The sequence below is a fragment of the Canis aureus genome, chromosome 11 (assembly GCF_053574225.1).
Source record: "Canis aureus isolate CA01 chromosome 11, VMU_Caureus_v.1.0, whole genome shotgun sequence".
Lineage (NCBI taxonomy): Eukaryota > Metazoa > Chordata > Mammalia > Carnivora > Canidae > Canis > Canis aureus.
Genome location: NC_135621.1, coordinates 19,195,122 through 19,210,345, shown reverse-complemented (window position 1 = coordinate 19,210,345; position 15,224 = coordinate 19,195,122).

Genomic DNA, 15,224 nt, shown 5'->3' with positions numbered 1-15,224 from the left:
TCTCTCCTCTCTTTTTCTCTTTTTCCCAATACAACTTGCTTTTGGCCACTCTGCACTGAGCAAAATGACTAGAAGGAAAACCTCACCTCAAAAGAAAGAATCAGAAACAGTCCTCTCTCCCACAGAGTTACAAAATCTGGATTACAATTCAATGTCAGAAAGCCAATTCAGAAGCACTATTATACAGCTACTGGTGGCTCTAGAAAAAAGTATAAAGGAGTCAAGAGACTTCATGACTGCAGAATTTAGAGCTAATCAGGCAGAAATTAAAAACCAATTGAATGAGATGCAATCCAAACTAGAAGTCCTAACGACGAGGGTTAACGAGGTGGAAGAACGAGTGAGTGACCTAGAAGACAAGTTGACAGCAAAGAGGGAAACTGAGGAAAAGAGAGACAAACAATTAAAAGACCATGAAGATAGATTAAGGGAAATAAACGACAGCCTGAGGAAGAAAAACCTACGTTTAATTGGGGTTCCCGAGGGCGCCGAAAGGGACAGAGGGCCAGAATATGTATTTGAACAAATTCTAGCTGAAAACTTTCCTAATCTGGGAAGGGAAACAGGCATTCAGATTCAGGAAATAGAGAGATCCCCCCCTAAAATCAATAAAAACCGTTCAACACCTCGACATTTAATTGTGAAGCTTGCAAATTCCAAAGATAAGGAGAAGATCCTTAAAGCAGCAAGAGACAAGAAATCCCTGACTTTTATGGGGAGGAGTATTAGGGTAACAGCAGACCTCTCCACAGAGACCTGGCAGGCCAGAAAGGGCTGGCAGGATATATTCAGGGTCCTAAATGAGAAGAACATGCAACCAAGAATACTTTATCCAGCAAGGCTCTCATTCAAAATGGAAGGAGAGATAAAGAGCTTCCAAGACAGGCAGCAACTAAAAGAATATGTGACCTCCAAACCAGCTCTGCAAGAAATTTTAAGGGGGCCTCTTAAAATTCCCCTTTAAGAAGAAGTTCAGTGGAACAGTCCACAAAAACAAAGACTGAATAGATATCATGATGACACTAAACTCATATCTCTCAATAGTAACTCTGAATGTGAACGGGCTTAATGACCCCATCAAAAGGCACAGGGTTTCAGACTGGATAAAAAAGCAGGACCCATCTATTTGCTGTCTACAAGAGACTCATTTTAGACAGAAGGACACCTACAGCCTGAAAATAAAAGGTTGGAGAACCATTTACCATTCGAATGGTCCTCAAAAGAAAGCAGGGGTAGCCATCCTTATATCAGATAAACTAAAATTTACCCCAAAGACTGTAGTGAGAGATGAAGAGGGACACTATATCATACTTAAAGGATCTATTCAACAAGAGGACTTAACAATCCTCAATATATATGCTCCGAATGTGGGAGCTGCCAAATATATAAATCAATTATTAACCAAAGTGAAGAAATACTTAGATAATAATACACTTATACTTGGTGACTTCAATCTAGCTCTTTCTATACTCGATAGGTCTTCTAAGCAAAACATCTCCAAAGAAACGAGAGCTTTAAATGATACACTGGACCAGATGGATTTCACAGATATCTACAGAACTTTACATCCAAACTCAACTGAATACACATTCTTCTCAAGCGCACATGGAACTTTCTCCAGAATAGACCACATATTGGGTCACAAATCGGGTCTGAACCGATACCAAAAGATTGGGATTGTCCCCTGCATATTCTCGGACCATAATGCCTTGAAATTAGAACTAAATCACAACAAGAAGTTTGGAAGGACCTCAAACACATGGAGGTTAAGGACCATCCTGCTAAAAGATAAAAGGGTCAACCAGGAAATTAAGGAAGAATTAAAAAGATTCATGGAAACTAATGAGAATGAAGATACAACCATTCAAAATCTTTGGGATGCAGCAAAAGCAGTCCTAAGGGGGAAATACATCGCAATACAAGCATCCATTCAAAAACTGGAAAGAACTCAAATACAAAAGCTAACCTTACACATAAAGGAGCTAGAGAAAAAACAGCAAATAGATCCTACACCCAAGAGAAGAAGGGAGCTAATAAAGATTCGAGCAGAACTCAACGAAATCGAGACCAGAAGAACTGTGGAACAGATCAACAGAACCAGGAGTTGGTTCTTTGAAAGAATTAATAAGATAGATAAACCATTAGCCAACCTTATTAAAAAGAAGAGAGAGAAGACTCAAATTAATAAAATCATGAATGAGAAAGGAGAGATCACTACCAACACCAAGGAAATACAAACGATTTTAAAAACATATTATGAACAGCTATACACCAATAAATTAGGCAATCTAGAAGAAATGGACGCATTCCTGGAAAGCCACAAACTACCAAAACTGGAACAGGAAGAAATAGAAAACCTGAACAGGCCAATAACCAGGGAGGAAATTGAAGCAGTCATCAAAAACCTCCCAAGACACAAGAGTCCAGGGCCAGATGGCTTCCCAGGAGAATTTTATCAAACGTTTAAAGAAGAAATCATACCTATTCTCCTAAAGCTGTTTGGAAAGATAGAAAGAGATGGAGTACTTCCAAATTCGTTCTATGAAGCCAGCATCACCTTAATTCCAAAGCCAGACAAAGACCCCGCCAAAAAGGAGAATTACAGACCAATATCCCTGATGAACATGGATGCAAAAATTCTCAACAAGATACTGGCCAATAGGATCCAACAGTACATTAAGAAAATTATTCACCATGACCAAGTAGGATTTATCCCTGGGACACAAGGCTGGTTCAACACCCGTAAAACAATCAATGTGATTCATCATATCAGCAAGAGAAAAACCAAGAACCATATGATCCTCTCATTGGATGCAGAGAAAGCATTTGACAAAATACAGCATCCATTCCTGATCAAAACTCTTCAGAGTGTAGGGATAGAGGGAACATTCCTCGACATCTTAAAAGCCATCTATGAAAAGCCCACAGCAAATATCATTCTCAATGGGGAAGCACTGGGAGCCTTTCCCCTAAGATCAGGAACAAGACAGGGATGTCCACTCTCACCACTGCTATTCAACATAGTACTGGAAGTCCTAGCCTCAGCAATCAGACAACAAAAAGACATTAAAGGCATTCAAATTGGCAAAGAAGAAGTCAAACTCTCCCTCTTCGCCGATGACATGATACTCTACATAGAAAACCCAAAAGTCTCCACCCCAAGATTGCTAGAACTCATACAGCAATTCGGTAGCGTGGCAGGATACAAAATCAATGCCCAGAAGTCAGTGGCATTTCTATACACTAACAATGAGACTGAAGAAAGAGAAATTAAGGAGTCAATCCCATTTACAATTGCACCCAAAAGCATAAGATACCTAGGAATAAACCTCACCAAAGATGTAAAGGATCTATACCCTCAAAACTATAGAACACTTCTGAAAGAAATTGAGGAAGACACAAAGAGATGGAAAAATATTCCATGCTCATGGATTGGCAGAATTAATATTGTGAAAATGTCAATGTTATCCAGGGCAATATACACGTTTAATGCAATCCCTATCAAAATACCATGGACTTTCTTCAGAGAGTTAGAACAAATTATTTTAAGATTTGTGTGGAATCAGAAAAGACCCCGAATAGCCAGGGGAATTTTAAAAAAGAAAACCATATCTGGGGGCATCACAATGCCAGATTTCAGGTTGTACTACAAAGCTGTGGTCATCAAGACAGTGTGGTACTGGCACAAAAACAGACACATAGATCAGTGGAACAGAATAGAGAATCCAGAAGTGGACCCTGAACTTTATGGGCAACTAATATTCGATAAAGGAGGAAAGACTATCCATTGGAAGAAAGACAGTCTCTTCAATAAATGGTGCTGGGAAAATTGGACATCCACATGCAGAAGAATGAAACTAGACCACTCTCTTTCACCATACACAAAGATAAACTCAAAATGGATGAAAGATCTAAATGTGAGACAAGATTCCATCAAAATCCTAGAGAAGAACACAGGCAACACCCTTTTTGAACTCGGCCATAGTAACTTCTTGCAAGATACATCCACGAAGGCAAAAGAAACAAAAGCAAAAATGAACTATTGGGACTTCATCAAGATAAGAAGCTTTTGCACAGCAAAGGATACAGTCAACAAAACTCAAAGACAACCTACAGAATGGGAGAAGATATTTGCAAATGACATATCAGATAAAGGGCTAGTTTCCAAGATCTATAAAGAACTTATTAAACTCAACACCAAAGAAACAAACAATCCAATCATGAAATGGGCAAAAGACATGAACAGAAATCTCACAGAAGAAGACATAGACATGGCCAACATGCACATGAGAAAATGCTCTGCATCACTTGCCATCAGGGAAATACAAATCAAAACCACAATGAGATACCACCTCACACCAGTGAGAATGGGAAAAATTAACAAGGCAGGAAACAACAAATGTTGGAGAGGATGTGGAGAAAAGGGAACCCTCTTACACTGTTGGTGGGAATGTGAACTGGTGCAGCCACTGTGGAAAACTGTGTGGAGGTTCCTCAAACAGTTAAAAATATACCTGCCCTACGACCCAGCAATTGCACTGTTGGGGATTTACCCCAAAGATACAAATGCAATGAAACGCTGGGACACCTGCACCCCGATGTTTCTAGCAGCAATGGCCACGATAGCCAAACTGTGGAAGGAGCCTCGGTGTCCAACGAAAGATGAATGGATAAAGAAGATGTGGTTTATGTATACAATGGAATATTACTCAGCTATTAGAAATGACAAATACCCACCATTTGCTTCAACGTGGATGGAACTGGAGGGTATTATGCTGAGTGAAGTAAGTCAGTCGGAGAAGGACAAACATTATATGTTCTCATTCATTTGGGGAATATAAATAATAGTGAAAGGGAAAATAAGGGAAGGGAGAAGAAATGTGTGGGAAATATCAGAAAGGGAGACAGAACATAAAGACTGCTAACTCTGGGAAACGAACTAGGGGTGGTAGAAGGGGAGGAGGGCGGGGGGTGGGAGTGAATGGGTGACGGGCACTGGGTGTTATTCTGTATGTTAGTAAATTGAACACCAATAAAAAAAAATAAAAAAAAAATAAACTTCCTTTTTAAAATATTTATTTATTTATTTATTTATTTATTTATTTATCAATTTATTTATTTGTTTGTTTATTTAAGATTTTATTTCTTCATGAGAGACAGATGGAGAAAGAGAGTCAGAGACACAGGCAGAGGGAGAAGCAGGCTACATGCAGGTGCATGTAGGACTTGATCCTGGGACTCTGGTATTACGCCCGGAGTCAAAGGCAGACGCTTAACCACTGAGCCACCCAGGAGTCCCTTTTATTTAAACTTCAAATCAATGACTGTTACTTCAATCTAAAGATTCATTTATCCTGCATGCTAATTAAGACATTCTACCCTTTTTGTCCAAGCAGAAAGCTAAACATTCTCATAGATTACTGTATCCATCTCAGTGTAGTGTTGGGATCTCCTCTACTTTAGTCATAATCCCTCAGGAATTTAATGTAACCTCGAGACTAAATGGTAAAATTAATCACATCTCCTTGGTGAGGAAAAAATAAAAGAAGAAAAGGAATTTGAATTTTCTTAATACATATCATAAACGCAAAATTGCTGTAAGACACAACTCAGGAGGAAAACATTCTTAGTTACTATAATCATCATTTTCCTATTAATGAGTCATGAGACTCAGTTGTCTATGGTGGTTTTTTTTTTACTACCAGTTGCTTTCTTCTTTTGTCTTCATCTATTATCCCCAATGATGATGTTTCTATTTTTTGAAGGTTGTGGTTTCTTTTTTTTAATAATAAATTTATTTTTTATTGGTGCTCAATTTGTCAACATACAGAATAACACCCAGTGCTCATCCCGTCAAGTGCCCCCCTCAGTGTTCATCACCCATTCACCCCCACCACCTGCCCTTCTCCCCTTCCGCCACCCCTAGTTCGTTTCCCCGAGTTAGGAGTCTTTTTCTTCTCCCTTCCCTTATATTCCCTTTCACTGATATTTATATTCCCCAAATAAATGAGAATGTTTGTCCTTCTCCGAATGATTTACTTCACTCAGCATAATACCCTCCAGTTCCATCCACGTTGAAGCAAATGGTGGGTATTTGTCGTTTCTAATGGCTGAGTAATATTCCATTGTATACATAAACCACATCTTCTTTATCCATTCATCTTTCGATGGACACCGAGGCTCCTTCCACAGTTTGGCTATTGTGGACATTGCTGCTAGAAACATCGAGGTGCAGGTGTCCCGGCATTTCATTGCATCTGTATCTTTGGGGTAAATCCCCACAGTGGAATTGCTGGGTCGTAGGGCAGGTCTTTTTTTAACTCTTTGAGGAACCTCCACACAGTTTTCCAGAGTGGCTGGACCAGTTCACATTCCCACCAAGTGTAAGAGGGTTCCCTTTTCTCCGCATCCTCTCCAACATTTATGGTTTCCTGCCTTGTTAATTTTCCCCATTCTGACTGGTGTGAGATGGTATCTCATTGTGGTTTTGATTTGTATTTCCCTGATGGCAAGTGATGCAGAGGATTTTCTCATGTGCATGTTGGCCATGTCTATGTCTTCCTCTGTGAGATTTCTGTTCATGTCTTTTGCCCATTTCATGATTGGATTGTTTGTTTCTTTGCTGTTGAATTTAAGAAGTTCTTTATAGATCTTGGAAACTAGCCCTTGATCTGATACGTCATTTGCAAATATCTTCTCCCATTCTGTAGGTTGTCTTTTAGTTTTGTTGACTGTATCCTTTGCTGTGCAAAAGCTTCTTATCTTGATGAAGTCCCAATAGTTCATTTTTTATTTTGTTTCTTTTGCCTTCCTGGATGTATCTTGCAAGAAGTTACTGTGGCTGAGTTCAAAAAAGGTGTTCCCTGTGTTCACCTCTAGTATTTTGATGGAATCTTGTCTCACATTTAGATCTTTCATCCATTTTGAGTTTATCTTTGTGTATGGTGAAAGAGAGTGGTCTAGTTTCATTCATCTGCATGTGGATGTCCAATTTTCCCAGCACCATTTATTGAAGAGACTGTCTTTTTTCCAATGGATAGTCTTTCCTCCTTTATCGAATATTAGTTGCCCATAAAGTTCAGGGTCCACTTCTGGGTTCTCTAGTCTGTTCCATTGATCTATGTGTCTGTTTTTGTGCCAGTACCACACTGTCTTGATGACCACAGCTTTGTAGTACAAGTGAAATCTGGCATTGTGATGCCCCCAGATATGGTTTTCTTTTTTAAAATTCCCCTGGCTATTCGGGGTCTTTTCTGATTCCACACAAATCTTAAAATAATTTGTTCTGACTCTCTGAAGAAAGTCCATGGAATTATGATAGGGATTGCATTAAACGTATAAATTGCCCTGGGTAACATTGACATTTTCACAATATTAATTCTGCCAATCCATGAGCATGGAATATTTTTCCATCTCTTTGTGTCTTCCTCAATTTCTTTCAGAAGTGTTCTATAGTTTTTAGGGTATAGATCCCTTACCTCTTTGGTTAGGTTTATTCCTAGGTATCTTATGCTTTTGGGTGCAATTGTAAATGGGATTGACTCCTTAATTTCTCTTTCTTCAGTCTCATTGTTAGTGTATAGAAATGCCATTGATTTCTGGGCATTGATTTTGTATCCTGCCACGCTACCAAATTGCTGTATGAGTTCTAGCAATCTTGGGGTGGAGACTTTTGGGTTTTCTATGTAGAGTATCATGTCATGGGCGAAGAGGGGGAGTTTGACTTCTTCTTTGCCAATTTGAATGCCTTTAATGTCTTTTTGTTGTCTGATTGCTGAGGCTAGGACTTTCAGTACTATGTTGAATAGCAGTGGTGAGAGTGGACATCCCTGTCTTGTTCCTGATCTTATGGGAAAGGCTCCCAGTGCTTCCCCATTGAGAATGATATTTGCTGTGGGCTTTTCATAGATGGATTTTAAGAGGTTGAGGCATGTTCCCTCTATCCCTATGCTCTGAAGAGTTTTGATCAGGAATGGATGCTGTATTTTGTCAAATGCTTTCTCTGCATATAATGAGAGGATCATATGGTTCTTGGTTTTTCTCTTGGTGATATGATGAATCACATTGATTGTTTTATGATTGTTGAACCAGCCCTGTGTCCCAGGGATAAATCCTACTTGGTCATGATGAATACTTTTCTTAATGTACTATTGGATCCTATTGGCTAGTATCTTGTTGAGAATTTGCATCCATGTTCATCAGGGATATTGGTCTGTAATTCTCCTTTTTGGTGGGGCCTTTGTCTGGTTTTGGAATTGAGGTGATGCTGGCCTCATAGAACGAATTTGGAAGTACTCCATCTCTTTCTATCTTTCCAAACAGCTTTAGTAGAATAGGTATGATTTCTTCTTTAAGTGTTTGATAGAATTCCCCTGGGAAGCCATCTGGCCCTGGACTCTTGTGTCTTGGGAGGTGGGAGGTTTTTGATGACTGCTTCAATTTCCTCCCTGGTTATTGGCCTGTTCAGGTTTTCTATTTCTTCCTGTTCCAGTTTTGGTCGTTTGTGGCTTTCCAGGAATGCGTCCATTTCTTCTAGATTGCCTAATTTATTGGTGTATAGCTGTTCATAATATGTTTTTAATATCGTTTGTATTTCCTTGGTGTTTGTAGTGATCTCTCCTTTCTCATTTATGATTTTATTAATTAGAGTCTTCTCTCTCTTCTTGTTAATAAGGCTGGCTAATGATTTATGTATCTTATTAATTCTTACAAAGAACCAACTCCTGGTTCTGTTGATCTGTTCCACAGTTCTTCTGGTCTCGATTTCGTTGAGTTCTGCTCGAATTTTAATTGACTCTCTTCTTCTGCTGGGCTTAGGATCTATCTGCTGTTTTTTATCTAGCTCCTTTATGTGTAAGGTTAGCTTTTGTTTTGAGTTCTTTCCAGTTTTTGAATGGATGCTTGTATTGCGATGTATTTCCCCCTTAGGACTGTATTTCCTGCATCCCAAAGATTTTGAACGGTTGTATCTTCATTCTCATTAGTTTCCATGAATCTTTTTAATTCTTCCTTAATTTCCTGGTTGACCCTTTCATCTTTTAGCAGGATGGTCCTTAACCTCCACGTGTTTGAGGTCCTTCCAAACTTCTTGTTGTGATTTAGTTCTAATTTCAAGGCATTATGGTCTGAGGATATGCAGGGGACAATCCCAATCTTTTGGTATCGGTTAAGACCCGATTTGTGACCCAATATGTGGTCTATTCTGGAGAAAGTTCCATGTGCACTTGAGAAGAATGTGTATTCAGTTGAGTTTGGATGTAAACCTCTGTAGATATCTGTGAAATCCATCTGGTCCAGTGTATCATTTAAAGCTCTCGTTTCTTTGGAGATGTGCTTAGAAGACCTATCGAGTATAGAAAGCGCTACATTGAAGTCACCAAGTATAAGTGTATTATTATCTAAGTATTTCTTCACTTTGGTTATTAATTGATTTAAGTATTTGGGAGCTCCCACATTTGGGTCATATATATTGAGGATTGTTAAGTCCTCTTGTTGGATAGATCCTTTAAGTATGAGATAGTGTCCCTCTTCATCTCTCACTACAGTCTTCGGGGTAAATTTTAGTTTATCTGATATAAGGATGGCTACCCCTGCTTTCTTTTGAGGACCATTCGAATGGTAAATGGTTCTCCAACCTTTATTTTCAGGGTGTAGGTGTCCTTCTGTCTAAAATTAGTATCTTGTAGACAGCAAATAGTTGGGTCCTGCTTTTTTATCCAGTCTGAAACCCTGCGCCTTTTGATGGGGTCATTAAGCCCCTTCATGTTCAGAGTTACCTTTGAAAGATTTGAGTTTAGTGTCATCATGATATCTATTCAGTCCTTGTGTTTGTGGATTGTTCCACTGATCTTCTTCTTAAAGGGGAATTTTAATAGTCCCCTTAAAATTTCTTGCAGAGCTGGTTTGGAGGTCACATATTGTTTCAGTTCCTGTCTGTCTTGAAAGCTCTTTATCTCTCCTTCCATTTTGAATGAGAGCCTTGCTGGATAAAGTATTCTTGGTTGCATGTTCTTCTCATTTAGGACCCTGAATATATCCTGCCAGTGGTTTCTGGCATGCCAGGTCTCTGTGGAGAGGTCTGCTGTTACCCTAATATTCCTCCACATAAAAGTCAGGGATTTCTTGTCTCTTGTTGCTTTAAGGATCTTCTCTTTATCATTTGAATTTTCAAGCTTCACTATTAAATGTCGAGGTGTTGAACGGTTTTTATTGATTTTAGGGGGGGGGAATCTCTCTATTTCCTGGATCTGAATTCCTGTTTCCCTTTCCAGATTAGGAAGGTTTTCAGCTATGATTTGTTCAAATACATATTCTGGACCTCTGTCCCTTTCAGCACCCTCGGGAATCCCAATTAAATGTAGGCTTTTCTTCCTCAGGCTGTCATTTATTTCCCTTAATCTCTCCTCATGGTCTTTTCATTTTCTGTCTCTTTTTTCCTCAGTTTCCCTCTTTGTCATCAACTTGTCTTCTATGTCACTCACTCGTTCTTCCACCTCGTTAACCCTCGTCGTTAGGACTTCTAGTTTGGATTGCATCTCATTCAATTTATTTTTTATTTCTGCCTGATTGGATCTAAATTCTGCAGTCATGACTGCAAGGAGTCATGACTCCTTTATGCTTTTTTCTAGAGCCACCAGTAGCTGTATAATAGTGCTTCTGAATTGGCTTTCTGACATGGAATTGTAATCCATATTTTGTAACTCTGTGGGAGAGAGGACTGTTTCTGATTCTTTCTTTTGAGGTGAGGTTTTCCTTGTCGTCATTTTGCTCTGTGTCGAGTGGCCAAAATCAAGTTGTATTGGGAAAAGGAGAAAAAGAGAGAAAGAAGGAAAGAAACAGAAAAAGAGAAAAGAAAAAAGGAAGAAAAAAGAAAAATAGAGAAGAGAAAGAAAAAGAAAGAAAGGAAAAAAAAAAGGTTGGGGTAAAGCAAACAAATCAAAAAGAAAAGAAAAAAAAAAACCCACGGGGGAGTCTCTTCTGATTCTGAATACTTTATGTCCCTTGACTTTCCCTGGAACTGTCCGTCTAGCTGGTCTTCTGGGGGAGGGGCCTGTTGTGCTGATATTCAGGTGTTAGCACTTGGGGGAGCTGCTCTGCCCCTGCCTGGTGCAGGGCTCTTGGGGGTTGTTTACCCTGTGAGGCCCCTGGAGGAACAACCCCAGTGGCTGCGGCCACCTCTGGAGCCCTGGATTCAGCCCCCCCCCCAGTAACTATGGAGCTCTCCGTCTGCAGGGCCTGGAGGCTCCGGGGCGGGCCGCTGATCTGCCTAGCTCGGGGCAGGAGAGTCCTTGCTGTCCTGGACCCTCCCGGCCTCTCCCTGTTCCGGGGGGAGGCCGGATCCTGGGCTGTGTCCTTGTGCCCTGTGCTCCGGGGCCTGCACTGTTGGATTCGTGCTCCTGGCCGCTCAGCCACCTCTGCTGAGCTGCCGCCCGTGCCCCTCCGAACTCTCCCGGAGCCGTGCAGCCCTCTCCGCACGGAGCCTCTTCCTCTGCCGGAACCACCCCCGAACTGCTCCTGGCCGCCAGCCCCCTCCACGTAGAGTCGCCGCCCGAGTCCCTCCGAACTGCTCCGGGTCCAGCCGTGGGAGCTGCAGTCTTTTAGGGAGTTCGGCCGCGGGGTATGGCGCACTCTCCTGGGCGTGCAGGTGTCTGTTAGTGTCCCAGGGATTCTGAGGGCATCCCCGCCCTCCTGGGGTCCTGCTCTAACTCCCTGCGGGCGCCTTTCCCCCCTGGGAAGATTGGTGAAGCTCCTGCTTCTCCTGGACGGAGCTTTCCTGTCCTGGGGACACTCACCCCGGCCTTAGCCCGGCTCCTCGCGGGGCCCCTCCCCCTTGGATGCCTTTTGTTTCTTTATTTCTTTTTCCCCGTCTTCCTACCTTGATAGAAGCACGAACTCTACTCATTGTAGCATTCCAGCTGATCTCTCTTGAAATCTCAGGCCAAATTCGTAGATTTTCTGGATGATTTGAAGGTTATCTAGGTAATTTGGTGGGGATAGGTGATTTGTGGACCCTACTCTTCAGCCATCTTGCCCCTCCTCCTGATGATGTTTCTTGATGGAGTGAATTAAATTTAAAATTTTATTGGCTCATGCTCTTATCATTTACTTTTTTATTGAACTATAATAAACATTGTTATATTATTTTCTGGTGCACAACATATTGATGCAGCAGAACTATACATTACTTAGTGTTCATCACAATATATGTAGACACCCTTAGTCACCGCACAATATTATCCTTGTGCACTGCTCTTGGGAAGGTAAATGAATGCAGTCATGTGGAAAACATTTTCATTTACGTTTATTACTTGGTATACAAATATTGCAAGGCACCACAGAGAATCACTTGACTCTCATACATGAGTTCCCTACCCTCTTGAGTTACTCTAATGCTTGTACACCTTGATAATTGGGATCAGTCTTTTCAGTTGGCTCTATAAAGTCTTCTTTTAAATCAGAAGAAAAGGAGACTGATATGGCTGACAACTTTGACCTTCAAATAAATGGGTAATTGTTTTATCCTCTTGATGAAAAGAGTTATTTATTGAGAACATATACAGGAAGGGGTAGGAAACAAATTTATGAACATTATTAAAATTTAGATAGAAAATCAGTCTATTATAAAACTATAGATTTTGAAGTTAGAGGGAGGCTATGATTCTCAGTATAATACAATTCTTGTAGCAATTTCATTAAATTTTGTAATGCTCAGTTTTATACTGAGAATATGTTAATAATATGCTCTATTTTCTTTGTTGTAAAGTTAAGAGAAACCACAGGCAAAGTGCTTCATCCATGGTTATAACTCCATAAATACGTATTTAGAATCTCATTTAATTTATAAAAAGCTGGGGCGGGGGGGGGGGGAAGATGGCGGAAGAGTAGGGTCCCCAAGTCACCTGTCCCCACCAATTTACCTAGATAATTTTCAAATCATCCCCAAAACCTACGAATTCGGCCTGAGATTTAAAGAGAGATCAGCTGGAATGTTACAGTGAGAAGAGTTCGCCCTTCTATCAAGGTAGGAGGATGGAAAAAAAATAAAAAAGAATCCAGTGGGGGAAGGGACCGTGAGGAGCCGGGCTAAGGCCGGGAGGCCAGGCGGCAAGAGCCTCCAGGACAGGAAAGCCCAGTCTGGAGAAGCGAGAACCTTACCAATCTTACAAGAAGGAAAGGCTCTCACAGGCAACTTGGGCAGGATGCCAGGAGGGGCAGTGGAGCCCCCAGGTTCCCAGGGACACTCACAGAGGAGGTGCACCCGGGGAAGAGCTGCCGCACCCCTTGGGCCAAGCGCGGTAAAGGGCTGCCCCGCGCAGGAGAGGCCCCGGGAGCAGCTCCGCTGCGGCTCCCTGCATAGGGGGCTGCGCGGCCCTGGGAGCGGATTCCAGCGGCGCAGGCCCTGGAGCCCAGAGCATGGGGGACACAGCCCAGGATCCGGTGCTCCCCCGGGACGGGCAGAGGCCGGGAGGGCACAAGACAGCGAGTACGCTCCTGCCACCAGGCGGCCCAGAGCTGTGCAAATCAGCGCCCCTGCCCCCAGAGCATCCAGGCCAGTGCGGACAGGGAGACCATGGTAGTTACTGTGGCAGCTGAGGGCTGCTCCAGGGCTGGAGAGCTGGATGCCGCCAGTCTTGTTCGTCTCTGTGTCAACTTGTGCCTGGGACGAAGCGGGGCCCCCAGGGAACTGGGGCCTCACAGGATAAACAGCTCCCACTGAGCCGTGCACTTGGCAGGGGGTTGGGGCTGCTCCCCCAGGTGCACACACCTGAGAATCAGCACAGCAGCCCCTCCCCCAGAAGACCAGCTGGAAGGACAGGGAAAGAGCAAGTTCTTGGCCGAGCAGCGCTGGAGAGCTCCAGGGGAAGTCGAGGGACTTACAGTATATAGAATCAGAGGATACCCCTCCTTGTTTTTTTGTTTTTGTTTTTGTTTTTTTGTTGTTGTTGTTTTCCCCTTCTCCCTCTTTTTTTTTTCCTTCGTTTTTCCAGTACAACTTGTTTTTAGCCACTCTGCACTGAGCTAAATGACTAGAAGGAATAACTTACCACAAAGGAAAGAATCAGAAATAGATCAGAAACCATTATATTCTATGGCATGGGGATGGTGGAGGAATGATAAGCTTTTGTTTTTTAACAATAAATTTATTTTTTATTGGTGTTCAATTTGCCAACATACAGAATAACACCCAGTGCTCATCCCGTCGAGTGCCCCCCTCAGTGCCCGCCACCCAGTCACTCCCACCCCCCGCCTTCCTCCCCTTTCACCACCCCTAGTTCATTTCCCAGAGTTAGGAGTCTTCCATGTTCTGTCTCCCTTTCTGGTATTTCCTACCCATTTCTTCTCCCTTCCCCTCTATTCCCTTTCACTATTATTTATATTCCCCAAATGAATGAGACCATATAATGTTTGTCCTTCTCCAATTGACTTATTTAACTCAGCATAATCAGCTTTTTAGGCAGCCCTCCTTAATCAGTTGATCAAAGAGCCAATTCAGGCAACGCTGGAATAGTTGCAATGGGCCTGGGAGCCTAGGGGCAGGAGTTGCAGGTGGCCATGAGAGCGACATCCCACTAAGCTTATAATGTGACTGCTTTGTGCTTGGGGTGCTCTTAGGTACTTAAGACAAACTTAATCTTTATTCATTTTTTAAATATTTATTTAGTTGTATGTAAATTCAATTTGCCAACATATAGTGTAACACCCAGGGCTCATCCCATCAAGTGCCCTCCTCCTGGAATATATGAAATAGTGAATGGGATTATGAGGGAAAGGAGCAGAATTGAGTGGGAAAAATTAGAGAGACAAACCATGAGACTCTCCTAAATCTGGGACACACTGAATCTGTGGAACAGCCCATAGATATCATAGCCCAGAGTGGAGATGAATGTGATGCTAGAGGTAAAGTATCTTGCCCAATTTCCTTTAGTCTAAAATATGGGATGATGGGTTTTCTAAAGCAGGTGAGGCTTCATCAATACCAGCTCAAGCCACCATTTGCCCTGATCCTTGGAAGGGCTGAGCCATGGGCTCCAGGCAGGCATGAGGGAAAGTCCTAGCCTGGGCCAAGACTCTGGTCTGGGGAGCTAGCCCAGCACTGTGTGGCTATAGCATTGAGATCAGAGAGGAGCAGAAACGCTGGCTGCCCTGCCTAGAACCTGTGTCCTGGGCCTCGTCAGACCACGGGACTAGGTCTACAGGACCTTGAGCACAAGTGTGTGCCTCCA